The sequence below is a fragment of the Molossus molossus genome, unplaced genomic scaffold, assembly GCF_014108415.1.
Source record: "Molossus molossus isolate mMolMol1 unplaced genomic scaffold, mMolMol1.p scaffold_m16_p_16, whole genome shotgun sequence".
Classification (NCBI taxonomy): domain Eukaryota; kingdom Metazoa; phylum Chordata; class Mammalia; order Chiroptera; family Molossidae; genus Molossus; species Molossus molossus.
Genome location: NW_023425351.1, coordinates 44038052 through 44064302, shown reverse-complemented (window position 1 = coordinate 44064302; position 26251 = coordinate 44038052). Strand labels below are relative to the sequence as shown.

The 26251-nt window shown below is 38.9% G+C and overlaps 1 protein-coding gene across 1 annotated transcript in view; it reads left to right on the top strand.

The window, feature by feature from the left end:
• Positions 1 to 2480: 2480 nt before the first annotated feature.
• Positions 2481 to 26251, top strand: part of ANKRD46 (ankyrin repeat domain 46) — a 46110-nt gene continuing 22339 nt past the window's right edge. The window contains exon 1 of the mRNA XM_036264445.1: positions 2481 to 2572. The gene's annotated coding sequence lies outside the window, so the exon portion shown is untranslated. The remainder of the gene's footprint in view (positions 2573 to 26251) is intronic.

Here is a 26251-nt window from a genome sequence, read left to right as displayed (position 1 = left end):
TCTTGACTAGGGTCTGAGTGTTGGTATTTTTAAGCTCCTGTGGTGACTGAAATGTGCTTTAAGGGTTGAGAATTACTAATCACCTACTATGTGCCATTTATTGGGGTAAGTACTAAGGATTTAATGGTAGGGATACAACTCAGCTGCCCTGACCTTCTGACCTTCTGACATCACCATTCCCAGGCCACACATGCTGTCCCCTCTGTCTCGAACACTCCCCTTGTTTGCTGCTTAATTAACTCCTCATCCTTTGCATCTCACATATCTCCCTTAGTCAAAGACATCACTGCCCTTCCATTTAAATTAGGTCCCATGTTTTGGGACACTGTTTGTCCTCATAGCATCTCTTCTCTTTTCCTTCATAGCACTTATCCCAGTTGTAATTACAGGTATTCCTTCCCATTGGTAATGAAGAAGATGAGGCAGATTTACCTGAAGGAAATGGAGTTTAAGCTTCAGGGTCCTTGTGGTGGGCTGAATAACATCCCCTCAAAGATGTTTATGTCCTAATCCCCAGAAAGAGTGACTGTTACCTTACACAGTAAAAAGGACTTTGCAGATGTGATTAAGTTGAAGACCTTGCGATGGAGAGAATATTCTGGATTATCCAGGTGGGTCCACTGTAATCCAAGGGTACTTATAAGGAAGCAGGAGGGTAAAAATTAGAGAAGATGCAAGGACAGAAGCAGAGGTCAGAGAGACCTCTGGTTTTGAAGATAGAGGAAGGGGTCCCGCACAAGGAGTGTGGGCAGCCTCTAGAAGCTGGAGAAGGTAAGGACGTGGATTCTCCCTAGAGCCTCCGGAAGGAATGCAGCACTGCCTACACTTTGATTTTATCCCAGTGAAACAAATTTTGGACTTCTGACCTCCTGAATTGTAAGATAATTAATTGGTGTTAATTCTTTAAGTTTGTGGTAATTTGTTATGGTCACAGTTGGGAACTAATACAGCCTCCCCTTGTACAAGCCCTTTCCAAGAGCCTGGAAGGGACTCTGGGAGTTTGTTTCTCTAAAGTTTACAAAATTAAAATATTTTCACTACAATTGATTCAGACTTCTGTCTCTTCACTCGGACTTCCCAAGGCTCTCTTCTTCTTTGGCTGAGTCGCATGGAGTGGCTGCAGACATTTGGGGCTCTGGCTACGCATAAATGCAGTTGGGGATACTTTGGTTTGCATTTAGAGGGATAAGGTTCTGTGGTTCCTGGTCACTTCTATTCAGTGCTAAATTATTGCTGGAATGTGGAAGTGGCTTCCATGAATACTCCTTACACCCACTGTGCTAAAGTCCCCAGGTGTGGTCACATGAAGGAGTCAAAGAATATGAGTAGCAGGCAATTCATTCCCTTAATCTCACCAGAGAAAAAGAGTTTTCTGCATAGTCCCTACATTTTTTCAGATCAAACAAAAGCAGTAATTCATGAAGAAGGAGAGGAGAGATACATTTAAATAGAAGTAATGAATAGGCTCTCAGATTGTTTGATAAACCAATTAATGAAGAAGAGGGAATAGTTTGAACACGCTGGGGAAAAGGTTGAATTTCTTGGCTGATTTGACATAATTAACGGGCATCAATGAAAATATTATAAACTTAACACACAACCAAAAGGATGACATACATGACAAATTGGTTAATAAATGTCATCAATTCGAAGAGTATTTGATATTTGTGATTAGTCACAGTACAAGAAAATGCCCTGAAATCTTATAATTATTACATGAAAGAAATTCGATAGAGGTTTTCTCAAATTTGATAATAATCCTAAAGAGTTACATGACATTTCTAAGAATAAATCATAAGCCTGAGTAACGGCCACTGAATGGATGGGCATGTGGATGGCTTGGTTGGGCAAGTATGCCAGAATTCAGGAGAGGGATGATCACTGTGCAGAGAAGTCTTCTCGAAAGTAGGATCCGAGTTGGTAAACTAAAAGAAAAAATACTGTTTTCAGTAAATGAAGTCCCACCACCCCACCATCCTACATTTTTAGTTTGGGCTGTATACATGTATGCTGCATTTAGTCTGGGAACCCTAAAAAGTGGGATGTAAATATTCAAACATTTTTTGAAAAAATAAAAACTCAGGGTCATATTTTAGAGTTAGAGCACTCAGTCACCAGTTGCTATTACTAGTATATCTATTTGAGTTCCAGAGAAGACTTACCTAGCGGTCAGCAATTATTAATTGATACCTATAGCTCTTCACAAAACTGTCCTTTCCTTTGGAGCCTTTATTTAGCTTAAAAGGTGGGTGTATATTTAGAAAAGCACGTGAAAATTGCAAAATGCTCCCGGATTCAGATCGGAGAAAACACTTTTAGGTGGTCTTTCCCTTCTCCCCTGCCACAGTTCTGGTACTTTGCCTAATTCAGAGAAGACGGTCTGATGCAGAGCCAGCCGAGCCGCTGTGCGGGCCGTCCGCCTCTAGGGGGCGCGCCTGGCGCCGTAGCGTGAGGCCGCTCTGGCCCAGACGGCGCTCTGCTTGGCTTGGTGGCCGGCCTCTCACCTCTGACGGTTACCGCCTTCGCCGCCGGGAAGGTGCCGCTGCTGTTACCTCTGCTCGCCGACTCTGAGGTACCCGGGAGGGGGCTCGTGGGAAGCCACTGACACCTCCCCCGCCGGCCCTGACGCACCGGAGAGACGCGGCCCGGTGGCCGAGGGGCCCGAGGGGCGAGGCCGCCTGGGCTCCCCGCACCTACGCGGCGGTTGGAGGGAGCCGGCCCGATCCTAGCGGGCCCGAGGGTGGTCGGGGGTGGCCGTGCCGCTCGTGAGGGCTGGGGGGCTGCGAGGGCGGCGTGTTTGCGTTTGCGGGTGAAGGCTGTGGTCCGCGGGAGGGCGGCAGCCGGGTCTGCCGGCCGCGGCGGGGCGCGCTCGCGGTGAGCCGGGCGGTCCGCGCGCCGCTGGCCTCCAGGCCTGGGCGACGCTGGGCTTTTGCCGCATTGGCCAGACGGTACGTGGGCGGTTATGCGGAGCCCGCGGTCCAGGCGTAAGCAGAGGCAGTGGAGATGTCAGTGAATTGTCGGGAATGGCACCTGGCCCCGGGGTGCCCGTGTTAAAAAGCTTTTGCCCTGTAATGAACATGCAATGCTGAGAAACAGACTGTTCACCCCCAGCTTGTCCAACGGGTGCTCCGCCTCGAGAAAGGGATATATTTAGTCTTTGAAACGTTCCACAGTGTTCAGAATATGAACATACTGAGGTAAATCATGTACCACCGAATAACATTTCTAATTCTTTAAAAAATAATGGGGATACCAAGGAGCTCCTACCTTAAAGAGCTGTAATGTCAGTGGTGCGGGAACTGTAGTCATAGTTACCTTCAGTGCTTGCGGCATGTCAGACATTGTGCTGAGTGCTTTCAAGTACCTAGTAACTTTAGTCCTTGGAGCAGTCCTATGAAGTACCATTTCCATTTTACAGATAAGGAAACTGAGGCACAGAGAGTCTAAATTAATTTGTTCAAAGTTAGCTTGCAAAGGGTGAGCTGGAGGTTGAGCGGCTTCTCCCTCTACTCCCGTGTCCCCTGCTTTTGTTACCTATCCAGACATGTTCTATGAGACTTTGTTGTTGTTTATTAGTTTGATCTGCAGCTTGAACTGATTTCTCTCAGGTTTAATTTTCATGGCTATATGGGAGAGCCCTATACAAACGTCTTCTTAGTTTAAAAGGAATTCAGTGAGAAGAATATTTGTTCATGTCGTGGTAATGAAATTAAACTTGGACTCGGGCCCTCACCACTCCAATAGAGAGGGGTTTATTTGGTTGTTAATAAGCTTCATTACTTTTGTACATTATTTGTGTTTTGACACCACTTTAGTGACTTCACTTTGCCTTTGCAATATTTTGACAGTAGTGCTGAAATGAGAGGTTTTTTCGACATCAGTAAGTGAATATTTTATAGGCTATAGGAAAAGGCATTGGAGAGACACGGAAGAAAAGAGGAACGAAGAGATTTTGGGCATGTTATTTAGAGCAAATTGAGTTAGTTACCATGGGAGATAAAATTTTCAGTTCCTATCAATGCCAGAAGAGAAATCGTGTTTCCCATTGTGGAAAGAGGTTGTATATTATGGTGTCCCAAATCTCTTAGTCTTACTACGTTTTAAGAGTTTTTATATTCAACATCTATATAGCAAATGTATGTTGAATACCTTCCTTTGTCCAGCATTGTTCTGTGTTCTGGGGATGCAAGAGTGAACAACAACACAAAACAAAATCCTGTCTTCATGGAACTAACATTCCACTGGAGGAAGGTGGAGGTGAAGACAAAATACATTTTTTTTATCCACACCTGAGGATATGTTTTCATTGATTTGTTTTTGTTTTTGTTTTTTAAGAAGAGAGAGAGACATCAATAGGTTGCCTCCCATACACACCCTGACTGGGGAAGGAACCCAAACCTAGGTATGTGCCCTGACTGGGAATTAAACCCACAGCATACTTTTGGTTTATGGGACAGCACTCCAGCCAACTGAGCCACCCAGCCAGGGCACAAAAACTATTTTAAAAAATATATCAGTCAGATGGTAACAATTGCTAAGAAGAAAAGTAAAGCAGTGAAGCTGGGTAGGGAGCAGCAGGGAAGGAACAAATGCTGTTTTAAAATAAGTAACATCAGCCCAGCCGGTGTGGCTCAGTGGATTGAGTGTTGTTCCATGGACTGAGAGGTCTGGATTCGATTCCTCATCAGAGTAAATGCCTAGGTTTTGGGCTCGATCCCCAATGGGGGACATGCAGGAGGCATCCAGGCGATGTTTCTGTTTCACATCAATATTTCTATCTCTCTGTCCCTCTCTAAAAAACAATCAAAACATACTAAAAAGTAAAATAAAATAAGGAACATCGTCTTGGAGAAGACTCTTGAGCAAAACCTGAGGGAGTGCAGGACAGCTGCGCAGCTAGGCGGAAAGTACACTAGGCAAGTGCAAAAGTCCAGAAACCACCAGTTTTAGGGGAAGCCCAGCAATGAGGTCAGTAGGTTTGAGCCGAGTAAGGGATGGAAGCTTGGGATCAGAGAACTAACTTGGTCCTGGTAAAGACTTTGGCTTTTTCTTTCAGTGAGGAAGAAGGAGTTAGGGGATTTGACTTCATGTTTGTTTTTTTTATCCTCACTGGAGGACATTTTTTTCATTTTTTTGTTCAGATAGAGTAGGAAGGAGAGAGAGAGAAACATTGACGTGAAAGGGACACATCGAGTGGCTGCCACCCGCACGACCCAACCAGGGCCGGGGACAAACTGCAACCAAGGTACATGCCCTTAGCGGGAACCGAACCCCGGTCTCTCAGGACCGCAGGCCAACGCTCTAACCTCTGAGCCAAACCGGCCAGGGCGACTTCATGTTTTTTAATGCTCACTCTTGCTCCTGTGTTTAGAATCAATTGTAGGGGCAAGGAAAAAACAGGGAGACCAGTTAAGCGGTTAGTAATCCAAGTGGGGGCTTAGACTGGGTGGTAGCAGTACAGTAGGAAGATGCAGTCATATTCTAGACATAGCTGACAAGATTTGCTGATGGATTGAATGTGGAGAGTAAAGAGTGAAGCATGGCTCCAAGGCCTTTGGCCTGTGTTGCCGGGAGAATGGAGCTGCTATTTACTGGGTAAGGCTTGAGGGTAGAGAGATACAGGGAGGTGGGTGGAGTGAGAATTAATAATTTAGTTTTAGATGTGTCAGGTTTGAGATGCCTGTTCAATTAGGGCTAATGTGAGGCTGGACTTCAAGGGAAACGTCCCAACTTGCAATAGAAATTCGGGAGTATTTAAGCCATCAGATTGTGTGAGATCTGGTCTAAAGAAATGAAGAATCGGCTTTGTTACCTCTCGTGTTCAGAAATTGGAAAGATTAAGAAGCTCGTAGGAGACTGAGGAGGCGATGCCTTTGAAGGTAGGAATGTGGAGTGCTAGAATCAAGTGAACAAAGGGTGTCAAGTAGAGAAAGCAGTCAATTGTGTCTCCTCCTGCTGATCTGACAAGTCAAATAAGATGGACTGTGAATACAAAATAATCTACAAGGTGTGCAGTATATACCGGATTCACACCATCCTGACTGTGGATACAGACTCTTTTCTTGGTCTTTGTCATATATTTTTTCTGTAGCAAATATAGCCTTTGGTTGCATTGTAAGGATTTAAAGTGATTAAATAAAATATTTCAAAGTTAAGGGTTTATCTGTTGATTTTTTAAAATCCAGAATATGGAAAGTCCTTCGATCTATAGATTGAAATCTTTTTTGTAGTTGTTGTTGTTACAGATATTTCTCCTTTTCCACCCTTAGACACCCTACTTCTGATTCCCGCACCCCCTGCCCAGCATTGTTGTCTATGTCTATTAGTTATGCATACATGGATATAAGTTCTTTGGTTTATCCCCCTCCTCTGAGGTTTGTCAGTCTGAACCTTACTCCTTTCTATGTCTCTGGGTCTCATCAGTTTATTTTGTTCATTATATTCCACAGATAAGTGAGATCATGTGGTATTTGTCTATCTCTGATTGGTTTATTTCGCTTAGCATAATGCTTTCCAGGTCCCTCCATGTCATCTCAAAGGATAGATCTTTTTTTCTTATAGCTACATAGTGTTCCATTGTGTATATATACCACAGCTTTTTTATCCACTAGATTGAAATCTTTTTATCAGCTGAGGCAATTATTTTCTTAAGTGTATACCTTTTGTTTTCTTGTTTTTTTCCTTTGAGAATTTTTCATGGTTTGGCTCTGTTCCCCAGTTCTCATAATCATCTCTCATATCTTTTTTTTGTTGTTGTTACAGATGTTTCTCCTTTTTTACCCCATTGACACCCTCCTCCCCATCCCTCCCATCCCCCTCCCCCCCCACCCCCCGTCCCGTCCCCGGCTTTGTTGTCCATGTCCATTGATTATGCATAAATGCATATAAGTTCTGTGGTTTATCTCTTCCACCCCCCCACCCCCTCTTCTGAGGGATGTCAGTCTGTGCCCTACTTCCATGTTTCTGGGTCTACCGTATTCCTCAGACTGTTATGTTCATTATATTCCGTATACAAGTGAGATCATGTCTCACGTCTTTTTTAACTTGTATCTTTTGCATAGCTTCTGAAATTAGGCCTCTTCATCACTGATTTGATTTTTAGAGATGTTTGTTCTGTTTCTTACTGTTTATAATTTGGATGATTTTAAATTCCTTTTATGTTTTTATTTAACATAGTCTAGTTTTAGCTCAATCTGCTAATACTATTTTCTCCCTCACTCCGAGTTGTAGAGTTTTTGTATATTCCCCAGAATATATTTTTTTCTGAATTAAAAAAAAATTTTTTATTGTAAATAATTTCTAGTGGTGTACTTTTTCTCCATCTATAGCTAATGAACCTTTTCTCTGTTCTAATGCAGAACTTTTTTCATTGACTCCATATTGACTTTTGTTATTCATCTTTTTAAAATGAAAGAACTTTTGAGACTGTCACTATACAGTTGACCCTTGAATAACAGGGGTTTGAACTGTAGATCACCTTATATGCAGATTTGGAATCTTGGAAAACAGTATTTTCGAATTCCCAACTAGGGTTTCCCAACCACAATTTCCAACCATGGATTGAAAATACTGTTTTCCATCTGTGTTTGTTTGAAACAACGGGTGTAAATGGCCGACCGGGTTAACGTTTTGGGGCAAAAGTTATACATGAATTTTGACTTTGTGGCACCCCTAACCTGTGCTGTTCAAGGGTCAACTGTACTACTGAATTTTTATATCCAATTTGCTCAGTACCTTTCTACTAAAAATTTTTTCTAGCCTTTATACAAGCAAAATAATTATTTTGTGTAGGCATTCAATAAAGGATTCTATTGTGGTATTTCTTTATTTTTTTAATTTTATTAATTAATTTTTGTTAAATAGAGTTTCTCCTTTTTCCCCTATTGACACTCTCCTCCTCTTACTCCTACCCCATACCTGGCTCTGTTGTCCGTGTCCATCAGTTATACGTACATGCATATAAGTTCTGTGGTTTACCCCCCGCCCCCGCCCCACTCCCTCTTCTGAGGGTTGTCAGACTATACCCTACTTCCACGTCTCTGGGTCTATCCTGTTCCTCAGACTGTTATGTTCATTATATTCCACAAATAAGTGAGATCATATGATACTTGTCTTTCTCTGCTTGGCTTGTTTCACTTGGGATAATACTCTCCAGGTCCCTCCATGTTGTCTCAAAGGATAAGAGATCTTTCTTTCTTACAGCTGCATAGTACTCCACTGTGTATATGTACCACAGCTTTTTTTTTTTTTTTAATCCTCACCCGAGGATATTTTTCCATTTTTTGTACGGATAGAGTGGGAGGGAGAGAGAGGAAGAGAGAGAAACATCGACGTGAAGGGACACATCGAGTGGCTGCCACCCGCACGACCAACCAGGGCCAGGGACAAACTGCAACCGAAGTACGTGCCCTTAGCGGGAACCGAACCCGGGTCTCTCCGGACCGCAGGCCGACGCTTTAACCGCTGAGCCAAACTGGCCAGGGCCCACAGCTTTTTTATCCATTCATCTACTGATGGACACTTGGGCTGTTTCCAGATCTTAGCTATTGTAAATAGTGCTGCTACGAAAATGGGGGTACATATATTCTTTCTGATTCGTGTTTCAGGCTTCTTAGGGTATAGTCCTAGAAGTGGGATCACTGAGTAAAATGGCAATTCAATTTTTAATTGTTTGAGGTAACACCATAGTGTTTTCTATAGTGACTGCACCAGTCTGCATTCCCACCAGCAGTGTACTAGAGTACCTTTTTCTCCACACCCTCACCAACACTTGTTGTTTGATGATTTGTTGATAGCAGCCATTCTGACAGGTGTGAGGTGATACCTCATTGTTGTTTTAATTTGCATCTCTCTGATGATTAGTGATGTTGAGCATTTCTTTATGTCTCTTGACCATTTGTATGTCCTGTTTGGAAAGGTGTCTCTTTAGCTCCTCTGCCCATTTTTTAATTGGGTTCTTTGTCTTCCTTTTATTGAGTTATATGAGCACTCTATAGGTATTGGAAATTAACCCCTTATCTGATATATCATTGGCAGTTATGCTGTCCTATACAGCGGGTTCCCTTTCCATTTTGATGGTTGTTTCTTTTGCTGTGCAGAAGCTTTTTAGTTTGATGTAGTCCCATATGTTCATTTTTTTCCTTTGTTTCTGTTGCCTTAGGTGATGTATCAATGAAAACTCTACTGCATATGATATCTGAAATTTTGTTGCCTACATTTTCTTCTAGGATTTTTATGGATTCATGAGTCACATTTAAGTCTTTTATCCATTTTGAGTTTATTGTTGTGTATGGTGTGAGTTAATGGTCTAGTTTCATTTTTTTGCATGTAGCTGTCCAATTTTCCCAACACCATTTATTAAAGAGACTGTCTTTACTCCAACAGCCTCTATGCTCTTGCCACCTTTGTCAAATATTAACCTGTTAACCAAGCAGGACGTATAAATACGTCAAACATTGCATACAGTAAACGTCAAACATTGCATACAGTAACAAGGGAATTCCCCGGTTAACAGGTTAAGTGAACATAGTGTCTTGGGTCAATTTCCGGGTTCTCTGTTCTGTTCCAATGATCTATATGCCTGTTCTTGTGCCAGTACCAGGCTGTTTTGATTACAGTAGCTTTGTAGTATAACCTGATATCCAGTATTGTGATCCCACCTACTTTGTCCTTCTTCTTCAAGATTGCTGTGGCTATTCGAGGTCTTTATTGGTTCCATATGAACTTTTGAAGTATTTGTTCTAGTTCTGTGAAATATGTGATTGTTATTTTAATGGGGATTGCATTGAATCTATAGATTGCTTTGGGTAGTATGGACATTTAATGATTTCAATCCATGAACAAGGTATGTGCTTCCACTTTTTTATATCTGCCTCTATTTCTTTTTTCAATGTCCTGTAGTTTTCTGCAAATAAGTCCTTTACTTCTTTGGTTAAGTTTATTCCTAGGTATCTTCATTTTTTTGCTATGATGGTAAATGGGATTGCATTTTTAGTTTCTCTTTCTGTGAGTTCATCTTTGGTGTATAAGAATGCCGTCAATTTCTTGACGTTAATTTTGTATCCTGTTACTTTGCCAAATTCATTTATTAAGTCTAGTAGATTTTTGATGGAGTCTCTAGGGTTTTCTATGTATAATATCATGTAATCTGCAAATATTGAGTTTCACTTTCTCCTTTCCAATTTAGATTCCTTTTATTTTTCTTTCATGTCTGATTGCTGTGGTTAAGACTTCTAGTACTATGTTAAATAAGAGTGGTGAAAGTGAGCATCCCTGTCTTGTTCCTGTTCTTAAGGGAAACGCTTTTAGTTTTTGCCATTGAGTATTATGTTGGCAGTAGGTCTTTCATATATGGCCATTATTATGTTGAGATATGATCCCTCTATTCCCATAATGCTGAGTGTTTTTATCAGAAATGGGTGCTGGATTTTGTCTAATGCTTTTTAGCATCTATTGATGTGATTGTGTGGTTTTTATCTTTCATTTTGTTTATGTGGTGTATCACATTTATTGATTTGTGAATATTGTGCCAGCCTTGCATCTCTGGGATGAATCCCACTTGGTCATGGTGAATACTTTTTTTGATGTACTGCTGGATCTAATTTGCTAGTATTTTGTTCAGGATTTTGGGATCTATGTTCATCAGGGATATTGGCCTGTAGTTTTCTTTCTTTGTAACGTCTTTTTCTGGTTTTGGAATTATAATTATGCTGGCCTCATACAACGAGTTTGGAAGTCTTCCTTCTTCTTGAATTTTTTGAAATAGTTTGAGGAGAATGGGTGTTATTTCTTCTTTGAATGTTTGGTAAAACTCCCCCGTGAAGCCATTCAGGCCTGGGCTTTTGTTTGCTGGGAGAGTCCTGATTACCTCTTCCAATTTTCTTAGTTGTTATAGGTCTGTTCAAGTTTTCTATCTCTTCCCGTTCCAGTTTTGGCAGACTGTGTGTTTCTAGAAATTTGTCCATTTCGCTTAGATTTTCGAATTTTTGCCATATAATTGTTCATAGTATTTGTTAATGATCCTTTGTATTTCTGTGGTGTCAGTTGTTACTTCTCTTTTTTCTGATTTTGTGTATTTGGGTTTTTTTTCTTTGTTTCTTGGTGAGTCTAGCTAAGGGTCCTTCAATCTTGTTTATCTTTTTGAAAAACCAGCTCTTTGTTTCATTGATGCTTTGAATTGTTTTTTTGGGGATGGGGGGGTCTCTATGTCATTTATTTCTGCTCTGATCTTTACTATGTCCTTCCTTCTACTTGCTCTGGGGCTTTCTTTTTGTTTGCTTTCTAATTCTTTAAGTTGTGAGGTTAGATAGTCTGTTAGAAATTTTTCTTGTTTCTTGAGGTAGGCCTGTAGTGCTGTGAACTTCCCTATCAGAACTTCTTTTGCTGCATCCCATAGATTTTGTGTTGTTGTGTGTACATTTTCATTGGTTTCCAGGAAGTTTTTAATTTCTTCCTTGATTCCCTCTGTAACCTATTCATTGTTTAATAACATGCTATTTAGGCTCCATGTGTCAAATGTCTTTGCATGTTCTTGTTGCAATTGATAGCCAGTTTCATGCCATTGTGATCTGAGAAGATACTTGATATGATTGCAGTTTTCTTGAACTTATAGAGACTTAGTTTGTGTCCTAATGTGTGGTCTGTCTTTGAGAATGTCCCATGTGCACTTTAGAAGAATGTGAATTCTGTAGTTTTGGGGTGTTATTCTCTGTAGATATTTATTAAATCCATTTGGTCTACTTCATTTAGAGTCTCTGTTTCCTTGCTAATTTTTTGTCTAGTGGATCTATCCAGTGATGTAGCGGGGTATTGAAGTCCACTGCTATGATTGTATTGCTGTCGATTTCTCCTTTGACATCCTCCAGAAGGTTTTTAATATATTTTGATGCTCCTATATTGGGTGCATATATGTTTACCAAGGTTATATCTTTCTGTTGGATAGATCCTTTCAATATTATGTAGTGACCTTCTTTGTCTCCAGTTACAGCCTTCATTTTGAAATCTATTTTATCAGATATGAGTATTGCTACCCAGCTTTTTTTTTCTTTCTGTTTGCTTGGAAGGTTTTTCTCATCCCTTTGCTTTCAACCTATGTGAGTCTTTTGTTGTGAGGTGGGTCTCTTGGAACCAACATATATATGAGTCATGCTTTCTTATCCAATCAGCTACTTTGTGTCTTTTTATCGGAGCATTCAATCCAATTACATTTAAGGTGATTTATTGATATGTACTTACTTATTGCCATTTTTGTTTAGTGTGGTTATATTTTTCTTCCTATTTCTTCTACTAATTACAGCAGCCCTTTTAGCATATCTTGCAGTGCTGGTTTGGTTTTAATATATTCCCTAGCCTTTTTTGTCTGGGAAGCTCTTTATTTGACCTTCTATTTTTAATGATAGCCTTGCTGGATAGAGTAGTTTTGGATTCAGGTTCTTGTTTTTCATGACCTTGATTACTTCATGCCATTCACTCCTGACCTGCAGTTTCTGTTGAGAAGTCAGCTGATAGGCTTATGGGGGTTTCTTTGTAGGTTACCTGTTGCTTATCTCTTGCTGCCTTTAGAATTCTCTCTTTTCTTTAATTTTTGGCATTTTAATTACTATGTGTCTTGGTGTGGGCCTGTTTGAGTTCTCACTTGGGGCCTTCTGTGCTTCTTGAACTTGAATGCCTTCTTCCTAAACCAAATTAGGGAAGTTTTCTGTCACTATTTCTTCAAATATATTCTCTAACCCTTACTCATTTTTTTCTTCTTCTGGGACTCCTATTAAGTGAATATTATTACATTTCCAGTTGTTCCACAGTTCTTTAAGCTGTCTTTCTGTTTTTTAATTGTTTTTTCTTTTGGGTTTTCTGATTGGTTGATTTTTCTATCCTGTCTTCTAATTCACTGATCCAGTCTTCAGCTTCCTCTGCTCTGCTGTTTAGTCCTTCCAGTGTGTTCTTTATTTCTGCTGTGTCATTCTTCATTTCCACTTGATTGGTTTTCAGTGCTTGTATATCTTTACTCATGGTGTTGAGGTCCTTACTCATGCTGTTGAGCCTCCTCAAGATCATGGCTCCGAACTCTACCTCTGATAACTTGCTTAACTGCATTTCATTTATCTGATCTTTGATAGAGTTTTCTTGTTCTTTCATTTGGGATTTGTTTCTTTGTTTCACCATTTTGGCTATCTCTGTGGATTTTGGAGCCTGCCAAATTTTCCCTGTGGTTGTTGGTGTTCTGCTGTTTGTGGCTCCCTCTACTGGGTTTGGGTGAGCGTGGGAGGACCCACAGTAAACACCACTGTCAAGACTTACTTTCCTGGGTAGATTTGCAAGCCCAGGAACCATTCAGTTATCCTCTAGCTTTTTGCCTGGAGGCTATTAGTCTCGGTTACTTGAAGAGCCTTGGGTTCTCAGTTGAATGAAAAACTCCCCCTTGTGTTCAGCGTAAGAGGATTTTCTGAGGATGGGGCAGATGCTGGTGTTATTGAGCCTCAGTTTGCTTTTCCCTGGGCCACCTGGTTGGGGTTGAATCTCGGAGGGAGGGACCGCCACCTCTCCCCAGAGCCCTGGGAAGGAGTAAGATGGCCACTGTCCTGTGTAGACACAATTCAGCAAAAGCTCTGAGCGTCCTCTAAATCCCAAGTATCCCCACACAGTTTCAGTCCAGTCCGCCCTCCCTCTGCCAGCCTAAGGTGAGTGGCTATGGCTAATTTAGTGCTCTCTCCCGGCCCTCTGCGGTGTGGAACCGGCTTGGGATTTTAACCCCTAGGGTGCTGCTGACAGCTAAGACTGCTGCTGTCTGTGGGCTCCCAGCCCCCCTCTTGCACCAGGATTAATTCAGTGTCCCTGGTTATATGGTCCTCGCAAGCTGATTTTCTGTTGCTTTTTCCCAATGATTTGTGTTTATTTTAGTTGTAATTCCAGTTTGGTCCTGGGAGATGGTCTGTGTAGCTTCCATTCATTCTGCTGCCATTTGGAATCTCTTATTGTGGTGTTTCTAAAAGATTTGCCTATTTAAAATTATCTTCAGTATTATTAGAACTTAAGTTTATGGTTATAGCTTTGTAATTAAATCCTTTTTTTCAAACCAGTAAATAGACATAAAAATGCTCAACTTAAACTGTATATATAAAAATAAAATCAATGACAAAGAAGTGGCTAATTTCCAAATTAAATAGATGCTGTTTCTTTTTCTTTTTTCTAGCTTTATCGAGGTATTATTAACAAATAAAATTGTATATATTTAGGTTTTACAACGTGGATTTTAAAAACATGTACAAGATGATTGGGAAATGATTTCCACAATCAAGGTAATTCACCCACCCAGAACCTCACATAGTTACCTTTGTGTGTGTGTGTGTGTGTGTGTGGTGGGGGGGATGCTTATCTACTCAGCAAATTTCAAGTATTCAATAGAGTGTTATTAATTCCAATATCATACTGTATATTAGATCCTCAGAGCTTATTCATCTTATAATGGAAAGTTTGTATACTTTGGCCAACATCTTTCCATTTCTTTTACCCTTCAGTCCCTGGTAACTACTATTTTATTCTCTGGTTCTGTAAGTTAGACTTCTTAGATTCCACACACAAGTGAGGTCTTGTTGTATTTGTTTTTCTGTGTCTGGCTTATTTCACTTAGCATAATGTCCTCCAGGTTCATCCATGTTGTTGGAAATAATAGGATTTTATTCTTTTTATGGCTGAATAATATTCTATTGTGTGTGAAAATATATATAAATAATATATATTATATATATTTACATATATAAATTATATATATATATATTTACACACACAATTTATTTTAAAAAAATTTAGGTTGTTTCCATATCTTTACTAGTATTTTGAATAATAGTGCAACAAGCATGCAGAAATCTCTGAGGTAGTGATTTTATTTCTTTTGAATGTATACCTGGAAGGAGAAACTTGTTCTTTTTTTCAAATTACTGTTCAGTTTTTCTGAAGCTTGTCTTTGTTCTCTAGGATTGTTAGCACTTCCTCTAAAGCAGTGTTTTAGAAACCTTAAATAATTTAACCTCTGACTTATCTATTTCTTTTAGGTTGTCTTGTTTGTTAGCATATAATTCTTCGTAATAGTCTCTTATGATTCTTAGTATTTCTGTGGTATCAGTGTAAGTTCTCTTTCATTTTTTATTTTATTTGAGTCCTCTTTTATTCTTTGTTAGTCTAGCTAAATTTTTGTTATAGATACAGAGAACATATGGATGGTGACCAGAGGAGAATGGGGTTGGGAGGTGGGTTAAAGGGGTGAAGGAGGTCAATTTGATATTGTTGTAATAACCTGGTTATTAATTAGCAGGAAAGGAGCAGAGGAAGGACAGATAATATAAGCACCCCATTTATACAGTTTTGCCAGAAAGCTGCAGTTAAACACTCTCTAGGTCTGTTCCCCACAGATCGATGGGAGAAGGGACTGGACAAAGGCAGTTAAGATGCATGCCTAGTAAGGTCTGGGTGACCTGGGAAGATGCTTACCTGTCAGTCACTCCTGAGAACAGGTAATTGACCAGAGTAGGGTGTGAAATCTGAGATACTTAAGCTCCTGAACAAAGGGAATTCTCCATTTTTTCTTGCTCTTTTGCTGCTCTTGCCTGACTCTTGGCTTGCAGGGCTGGCTTTCATGCTCCTGTGGACTAATGAACTATGATTAGCCTGATGCTACACTGGACTTAACTCCACCATGGAACAGAAACTTTGTACACTTGCTTTGCTCCTAGCTCTGCTGAATTCCCAGCTACCCCTCTTCTAGGACTGGTTTAAGGAAAGTGGGACTTTGCAAACCAAGGGATATAATAAAAGCCATTCATCCTCACGTGGGAGTCTCAGAAAATTCTTTTTCTTGAGATACTGTAAGAACCCTACTCTCACTAGCAACAGAGAAAGGCAATTCATGAAATTCTCCTTTAACAAATTGATGGTGAATGGATAGTAAATAGACTTTCAGGGGTGATCACTTTTAGAGTATACAGATATTGAATTAATAATGTTGTATACCATATAGTTTTAAAGAAAAAGAAAAAAAAATCCTGAGTGTGACATTGTTAGAACAGTTCATCTAGGCATTTTATTTATTTATTTATTTTTGCACTTTTAGTACTAAGCAGTCAGTTTTCTCTATTGCCAGTGGTACTGCCTCTTCCATTTAAATGTCTCTCTGCCTCTTCCCCATCTTTTGGCTATATTTTGCCTGTTGACTATTACGCTGATTTTTCTTAAAAACAAAAACTGGTACTGACTGTAAAAGGGTTTTTCCCCCCACAGTATGCTTGTTTTTGTCTCATTTGTTTTTATCTGACTCAGAGTATCCTTTCAGCTTGTTTATTAGGTTATCTCCTTGGTCAGTTCCTAGAATTTACCCAGCTCTCAGTCAAGTCCAATCTCCTGTGCTATTTGTCACATTCAAATGTGAAATTTCTTAGGCCTTAATTAGACTCCTGCTTGAAGGGTTAGATCTCATTGCAACCCACCCACTTTGACCTTTGTCTTTTGCTGAAACATGTAACACAAGCAATATTCTTTTTCTTTTTAGAAATAACAGGTATCGAGTAGTAATGACCACTTTAGGTTCTGTGTCATTTAAGTATTTGGCTCTGAGTAACAGAAAGCCTAATTTAAACTGTCTTAATAAAAGGGACTTTATTGATGACGGTATTTGAATAGTCCAGCGTTGTGTGTGTGTGTGTGTGTGTGTGTATACATGTGTGTGTCAGTGTGCATACATGCATGTGTCTATGAGAAATACATCTCAATATGACTAAGTCAACTTTAGATGTCATGTTTACACTTCATTTTCAGAAAAAGGAAAGAAAATAATGTGTTGCTCTGGCATTCCAAAGTCTTATTGGACTAGTCACATGTCCACCTCTAAATAAACCACTACAGCTAGAGGAATGTAATATATTACATGGCTTAAAATAATCAGAGCTGACCCCTTCAAAGCATATGGGCACTAAAGAGTAGTAGTATTGGTTACTAATAGGACAGAAAAACATAGGAATGGCTTCTAGGTAGGCAACCAGTAATGTTTATTACAGTGGCACAGGGCATCTGTGGAAATGAAAAATACAGTTAGTTTTAGATCAAAATGTACATTAGGTTCATGTTGTAGCACATGGCAATAATTGATAAAATATAAAAAGAGAAACCGAAAGTATGTAGTCAGAACAATAAATAAGTGAAACATCTCTATTCAGTAGTAGCACAAATGGATGAGTGGAGCTGTAACTGTTCTGGAAGTGGGCAGTGGCTGCCAAGAATTTGACTGCTGCTGGGTAATTAAAATTAAAAGTGCTCCACACAAAACAGAAGACTGGAGTAAGGTTATGACTAAAGTCATGAAAGGAAGTCGGAATAGTACTGTTCTTGACTGCTGCTGGAATTTAATGGCTTAAAGAAGCTGGACCTACCAAGGTAGGAGCATACAGACAGTCTCACAATCAGAAACTGAACCACACTTTGGCTCAGTGACTAGGTTTGTAATAGCCACATTATCGCTTGGAGACAAGAACTCAAACTTACCCTTTATAAGACCTAGTTCTGAACTGCATTCCCAGATGGCAAGGCAGAGGAACTGTATTAGGAAGTAAGTATAGTGGGAAGAGGAATGGAGAACAAAAACAAATAATCCTGTCTCTCCAAATAAGCTTGCTGCAGAAATTCTAAAATGAATGAAAAAGATCTAATGCCAAGAAAAACTCATCCAATAATATTAACATTAGAACACAGATTCAATCCTGATGTAAATAATTTTAAGAAACCATCCAGCAAAGACTTTTAACGAGTGTCTGTGCCCAAAGAGAAAAAGAACTCACATTTATTAAAAATGAACTGTAAATTATGAAACAAAAAGTAACAAAAACAGGTAGATATGAAGAACCAATTAGAACTCTTAGAAATGAAAAGTACAGAGGTTGAGATTTGAAAAAACAAGTATAATAAACTTTTAGACTCAATCCAGGCAGAAAGGATAAGTAAATTAGAAGATAGTGGTGAAAACTGCACCTAGAATGTAACACAAAAAGGCATTTTTTAAAAGAAAAGAACAAATTAATAATTAAGTTTCCAGCATATATCTAATAGGAAGATATCATTGAACAGCATTATTTGAAGAGATAAGTGAGAACTGTCCAGAATTCAAGAAAGACATGAATGTTCAGATTACAAATACACTCTGAATTCCAAGCAGAGTGAATAAACCCTCCTAAATAGATCTCAGTAAAACTATAAAACAAATAAATAGAAAACTGTGAAACCAAACAGAGAAAAAGATAAAAGACTTCCCTTACACAAGAATAACAATTAAACTGAAGCAGACATCTCCTGGCAACTACAACCTTATAATCACCTGAACTATTATTCAAGAGTAAAGTCTTCTGTGAAGAGATCCTTTACTTATATGGTTAAGTTTATTCCTAGGTGTCTTAATTTTTTTGCTGCGATAGTAAATGGGATTGTTTTTTTAGTTTCTCTTTCTGTGAGTTCATTGTTGGTGTATAAGAATGCCCTCAATTTTTTTATTTTAATTTTGTATCCTGCTACTTTGCCACATTCATTTATTAAGTCTAGTAGATTTTTGATGGAGTCTTTAGGGTTTTCTATGTACAATATTATGTCATCTGCAAATGACAAGTTTCACTTCCTCCTTTCCAATTAATTTATTTCATTTATTTTTTATTTTTTTATTTTTTCATTTATTTATTTTTTTCATGTCTGATTGCTATGGCTAAGACTTCCAGTACTATGTTAAATAAGAGTGGCAAAAGTGGGCATCCTTGTCTTGTTCCTGTTTTTAAGGGAAATGCTTTTAGTTTTTGCCCATTGAGTATTATGTTGGCAGTGGGTTTTTCATATATGGCCTTTATTATGTTGAGATACGATCTCTCTATTCCCACATTGCTAAGCATTTTTATCAAAAGTAGATGGTGGATTTTGTCAAATGCTTTTTCAGCATCTATTGATTAGATAATATGGTTTCTATCTTTCATTTTGTTTATGTGGTGTATCACATTTCTTGATTTGTGAATATTGTACCATCCTTGCCTCTCTGGAATGAATCCTACTTGGTCATGGTGAATAATTTTTTTTGATATATTTATTGCTGGATCCGATTTGCTAATATTTTGTTAAGGATTTTGACATCTGTGTTCATCAGGGATATTGGTCTGTAGTTTTCTTTCTTTGTAGTGTCTTTATCCAGTTTTGGAATTAGGATTATTCTGGCCTCATAAAATGAGTTTGGAAGTCTTTCGTCTTCTTGGATTTTTTGGAATATATCTCTTCACAAAAAAACTATTGGTCATTGAAAAAAGAAATAGAGGAAGATATAAAAAAGTGGAAGTACATATATATCATGTTCAAAGATTGGAAGAATTAACATCATTAAAATGTCCATACTACCCAAAGCAATCTATAGATTCAATGCAATCCCCATCAAAATATCAATAATATACTTCACAGAACTAGAACAAATACTCCAAAAGTTTATATGGAACCAAAAAAAACCCTGAATAGCCACAGCAATCTTGAAAAAGAAGAACAAAGTAGGAGGAATTACAATACCAGATATCAGGTTACACTACAAAGCCACTGTAATCAAAACAGCCTGGTACTGGCATAAGAACAGGCAAATAGATCAATGGAACAGAACAGAGAACCCAGAAATTGACCCAAGACAGTATGTTCTATTAATATTTGACAAAGGTGGGAAGAGCATACAGTGGAGTCAAGACAGCCTCTTTGCCCTGGCCGGTTTGGCTCAGCGGTTAGAGCATCGGCCTGCGGTCCGGAGAGACCCAGGTTCGGTTCCCACTAAGGGCATGTACTTCGGTTGCAGTTTGTCCCCGGCCCTGGTTGGTTGTGCGGGTGGCAGCCACTCGGTGTGTCCCTTTCACGTCGATGTTTCTCTCTCTCTCTCTTCCTCTCTCTCCCTCCCACTCTATCTGTGCAAAAAATGGAAAAAAAAAAAAAAAAAAGACAGCCTCTTTAATAAATGGTGTTGGGAAAATTGGACATCTACATGCAAAAAAAAATGAAGCTAGACCACCAACTTATACCATACACAAGAATAAACTTAAAATGGATAAAAGACTTAAATGAGACCCGTGAATTCATAAAAATCCTAGAAGAAAATGCAGGCAACAAAATTTCAGACGTCATATGCAACAGAACTTTCATTGATACATCACCTAAGGCAACAGAAACAAAGGAAAAAATGGAACATATGGGACTACATCAAACTAAAAAGCTTCTGCACAGCAAAAGAAACAGCCATCAAAATGGAAAGGGAGCCCTGGCCAGTTTTACTCAGTGGTTAGAGCGTCAGCCTGAGGTCCAGTGAGACCTGGGTTCGGTTCCTGCTAAGGGTGCGTACCTCGGTTGCAGTTTGTCCCCGGCCCTGGTTGGGTGGCAGCCACTCGATGTGTCCCTTTCACGTCGATGTTTCTCTCTCTCTCTCTCTCTCTCTCTCGCTCTCTCTCTCTCTTCCTTTCTCTCTCTCCCTCCCTCCCACTCTATCTGAACAAAAAATGGAAAAATGTCCTCAGGTGAAGATTAAAAAAAAATTGAAAGGTAACCCACTATATGGGAGAGCATAATTGCCAATGATACATCAGATTAGGGGTTATTATCCAAAGCATATAGAATACTCATACAACTCAATAAAAGAAAGACAAAGAACCCAATTAAAAAATGGGCAGAGGAGCTAGAGACACCTTTCCAAACAGGACATACAAATGGCCAAGATACATATAAAGAAATGCTCAACGTCACTAATCATCAGAGAGATGCAAATTAAAACAACAGTGTGGTATCACTTCACACCTGTCAGAATGGCTGCCATCAACAAATCATCAATCAACAAGTGCTGGCAAGGGTGTGGAGAAAAGAGGACTCTAGTACACTGCTGATGGGAATGCAGACTGGTGCAGCCACTATGGAAAACAATATGGTGTTACCTCAAAAAAATAAAAAATTGAACTGCCATTTGACCCAGTGATCCCACTTCTAGGACTATACCCTAAGAAGCCTGAAACACGAATCAGAAAGAATATATGTACCCCTATGTTCACAGAAGAACTATTTACAATAGCTAAGATCTGGAAACAGCCCAAATGTTTATCAGTAGACGAATGGATAAAAAAGCAGTGGTACAGCCCTGGCTGGTTTGGCTCAGCGGTTGGAGCATTGGCCTGCGGTCTGGAGAGACGCGGGTTCTGTTCCCGCTAAGGGCACGTACCTCGGTTGCAGTTTGTCCCCAGCCCTGGTTGGGTCGTGTGGGTGGCAACCACTCCATGTGTCCCTTTCACATCGATGTTTCTCTCTCTGTCTCTCTGTCTCTCTCTCTCTCCTACTCTGTCTGAACAAAATATCAAAAAATGTCCTCGGGTGAGGATAAAAAAAAAAAAAAAAAAGCGGTGGTACATATACACAATGGAGTACTCTGCAGCTGTAAGAAAGAAAGATCTCTTATCCTTTAAGACAACTTGGAGGGACCTGGAAAGTATTATCCTAAGTGAAACAAGCCAAGCAGAGAAAGACAAATATCACATGATCTCATTTATTTGTGGAATATAATGAATAAAACAAACTGATGAGCAAAATAGACCCAGAGACATAGAAGTAGGGTACAGAGTGACAATCCTGGGTGTGGGGGAGATAAACCACAGAACATATGCATGTATGCATAACCAATGGATGTGGACAACAAAGCTGGGGACGGGTCAGGGTAGGGGGGAGAGGAGGATGGTGTCAATGGGGGAAATAGGAGAAACATCTGTAACAAAAATAAATTAATAAAAAAATTGAATTCTTTCTAATGAGATAAATATTAATTTTGCCCATAAAATAAAAGAATAAAGTCAAAACAAAGCCAGTTTCAAATTTGGAAAGACAAAGAGTTTCTTACTCACAGATCCTCATTGAAAGCACTTAACGGCTAAACTTCAGAGGAGCATATCCAGAAGGGAGGCATAGGATTTTTTTTTTAAAGAGTGATCTAATTGATAAAAGGTTGATAAATATAGTACTTTTTTTTTTTTTTTAAAGTTTTAGGATTTTATTTTGTTTTTTGTTTTTTTAAGGTAAAGTTAAAACTCTAGACAATCATGAAATGGAGTGTTTTCTATGTTGGTTATAGCATGTTCTGGTCATTTTGTTCAGAATAAAATTTCTGAATAATCTTAGATTTTAACAAATATTATTAACATGTATGTAAAAAATTAAAAATAGCTAGCTGGCCTTGGCCATTTTGACTCAGTGGTTAGAGCGTTGGCCTGCAGTCCAGAGAGACCTGGGTTTGGTTTCCGCTAAGGGCATGTATTTCGGTTGCAATTTGTCCCCGGCTCTTTTGGGTCGTGTGGGTGGCGGCCACTCGATGTGTCCCTTTTACGTCGATGTTTCTCTCTCTCTCTTTCTCTCTCTCTCCCTCCCACTCTATCTGAACAAAATATCGAAAAATGTCCTTGGGTGAGGATAAAAAAAAAATTTTTTTTTAAACATTAAGTTATTTAAAAATAAAACTTATAAAAGATATACAACACCTACATGGAAAAAAATTATACAAATTTATTAAAAGATAACAAAGAATACCCAGATATACCATGTTCAAGAATGGGGTAATTCAGTGTAATAAACAAAAATTTCAGAAAGGTTTCTGTGATACACGACAGAGTAATCCTAACATTCAGATGGGATAGAAAATGACAAGTAATTTTTACAGTGATTTTGAATAACAAGATTGAAAGATTTGCCATATAAAATATCAAGTACTATTGTAAAGCCTTGTAATTAAGACAGTATGGTATTGGCACATGCAAATCCCATGGATTACCAGAACACAACAGAAAGCCAGAAACAGACGGACATAAACAGATAGTTGTTATTTGTCTAGTACAGTGGCTGTAATCACATACAACTATTTAAATTTTAAATGTAAGATGCCTAGTGTTAATAACTGCAATATTGGTTCTCAGCATTATGGTGTTCTAATATTTAATGCTGTTTTAAAGTATTTTTGATATATCATTGTGGAATGTTTGCCTGTTTTTTTTAAAACCTTAGATATTTATGTCTTGGGACATTGCAATTTGTTCTGTTACAACTTTCAAACTAAGTGAATAGTGCATATAGTATTTTAAAAAGGTGTTCTAGCCCTGACCAGGTGGCTCAGTTGATTGGAGCATTGTCCCGTACATCAAAAGGTTGTGGGTTCTCTCCTTCTCTTCCTCCCTCCCTCGCTCTCCCTCCAAAATCAATAAGCATGTCCTTGGGTGAGGATTAAAACAAACAAACAAAAAATATTTTGTACTTCCATAATCTCAAAAGGAAGAAGAAAATTGTCAAAGCAAATTTCTGTTAACAAAAAGAAGCAAAATATGAAATTGACAGTATTAAAATTGATTTGGTGTCCCTGATGAAATTAAGAGATGACAAATTAGAAATGTTTTCTTTGACACAACCTAGCTCATTATCAATAAGGTTTTAGTTTCTGTAAAAATAAATAATTAAAAGGATAGAGATCTCAAAGAAGAGATGAAACAATTTGAAGATGGAGTTGGTAATTACATTTCTAGTTAATATAGAGAGATTTTTTTCAGTGTCTGGAAAATTTACCAAAAATATGCTAACAACTCATTTGCAATGCTTTCCCAAAACAGATTCATTTTTTATTTTTTGTGCTTACTTCAAATTTCAATTTTTATATAATATTTTGTTTTATTTTCCTACCAATTTATATTAGAATGACAGTGTATGCTTAACACATTTTTATTAGTTTATGTTTTTATTTGATGTTCTGAAATGTTACTAATTTTTTAAAAATATGTTTTATTGATTTTAGAGAGAGAGGAAGGGAGGGGGGGAAATCAGTGAGAGAGAGGAAATACCGATCAGTTGCCTCCTGCATGCCCTCCCACTGGGGATTGAGCCCACAACCCAGGCATGTGTCCTGACCAGGAACTGACCTGTGATCTCTAGGTACACGAGACGATGCTCAACCAACAGAGCCACAGCAGCCAGAGCTTACTAATATTTTACTGGAGGTGTATTGAACATTAAATTTTACTTGTTAAAACATGAATTCTGAATTTAAAAAAGCAACCAATATTATCATCATAATCTTTCGTCTGGTTCAATGTCATGTTCTTCAAAGAAAGCAGATAAGGTAGACAACATGTAAATTTTATTTTCATCCAATTTTTTTTTGCCAAAGCTGAAATAAATTTCATTTATTTGGAATGATCGGATCTTTTCAGACAAATCAAGGAATGTTGGTTGCATTTGGACCTTGCAGTGATAGATTTAATTCATTCAAGATGGCAAAGATGTCAACCAAGTAAGTTATTTTCGACAGTTCGCTTTTATCGCTGAAAAGTACTTCGAACTGCTATCTTGCTTTCTGATTAAAAAACGTTTTGAGTTTATCATGAAGCTCAAAAACACATTTTAAAACTTTTCCTGTCTACAACCATCTCACTTCAGTGTGAAATAGCAGAGCATTGTTTATTGCATCCAACTCATTACACAGTTGCGAAAACAGTCAGCTTTTTAGAGTGCTCACCTTTACAAAATTGACAGAACTTATGATGCTTTTCATTACTTCTTGTAACTCTTGTGGCAGCGTCTTCGTTGCTAATATTTGCCGATGAATCATACAGTGAGTTCCAACAACTTTTGGTGACTCATTCAGCACCAAACGCTGAAATCCAGATTGACATCCTAGCATAGCTGGGGCACCATCTGTGCAAGCACCACAAACCTTTTCTCGAGATCTTATGCTCTTTCAGAAATGAACCAACGGTGTCAAATACATCACATGCAGTAGTTGTCGTTTCATGAGGTTTGGAAAAAACGAAACTCATCTTTAAAGTCACCATCATTAATATTCCTCAGGTAAACCAGTAACTGTGAACAGTTTGCAATGTCTGTAGATTCATGAAGCTGGATGCTAAGTATTGGAAGTGGAGCAGATTTAATTTCCTGGATTACCTGATCAAGAATATCAGCAGACGTCATCTATTCTTCTGTGGACAGTGTCGTTAGATAAAGAAATTGCACTCAATTTTGTAACAAATTCGTCTCCGATCATAACTCGAACAGTGTCTTCGGCTGCTGGCAACAGTAAATCCTCAACAATGGTGTGAGATTTCATAGCTCTGGCGATTCTGAGTGCTACCAAATATGAAGCTTCAACGGCTGCTACATTTTGTTTGTGGTACTTGCCACCAGTGTTAAGTCTGGCTTTCTTGAGCCCATCAGCTTTGCTTCTAAAATAGTTGGTATCCTTGCCGCCAAAGCTCGGATACTTGCTATCAAAATGGCGTTTTAGGTTCATTCCACTTCATAGATTCAGCTGATAGAACTTCACAACAGATAACACATTGCGGTTCCTTAATTTCTGCTATAATTATTGAGGTAAAACCATACTGTAAAAAATCATCACTATATATTTTCTTAACGTTCTTTACACAATCCATTTGTCCCATGGCCTGGGGACTGGCACCAGGCAAAGTGCTCGACCATTGTCTCCTTGGTCAGCCTTGTCTCCCACCCTGAACGGCCTGCCTCTAGGCTATAGATTAACTCCCATCTTATCTATTCATATTCCAGAGGCTCCATGCATAACCCCCGCAGGGCCAAACCCTAAGGGACAAATTCCAGCTGCAACAGGCAGATATAAAAGACACAAGCCCCTACATTGAGCGCGGCTTCTAGGACTCGACCCCCGGAGTCTGTGAACCCGCCCGGAGTGCACCCAATAAAGCCTGATCCCTGTTTATTCGGCTGATTGGCTCTCCAGTCTCTTCTCTGTTTTATTCGGCGGCGCCCCCGATTCCTTACACCATTGTCATGGGATGGTTTGCTAATGAAAATAATATATAACAATAGCTTTAATAATACAAAAGATGATACATGGCGTAGTTTAGTCAATACAGTTCGTTAAAGTTTTCTATGATTTACCATTCTCTGTGTTGTTGTTTTTACATACCTGTTACTATCACAAGGGGGCAGTATTCACATCAACCACAGCCGAATATAAAAAGACCGATCAGCATCCAGATTAAGTTCTCATGGTACGGATATTTTTTTTTTTTTGCAGTAGTTGATGATTTTACAGTACATGATTTTACATTTACCTAGTAATTATAGTTCATGAAGTGTCATTTTACCTGCAATACTGCTGCTTTCAACACAGTAGCTGCTCTCTACACATGTGTGACTGGTCTGCATAAGTACATTATGGCGCCAA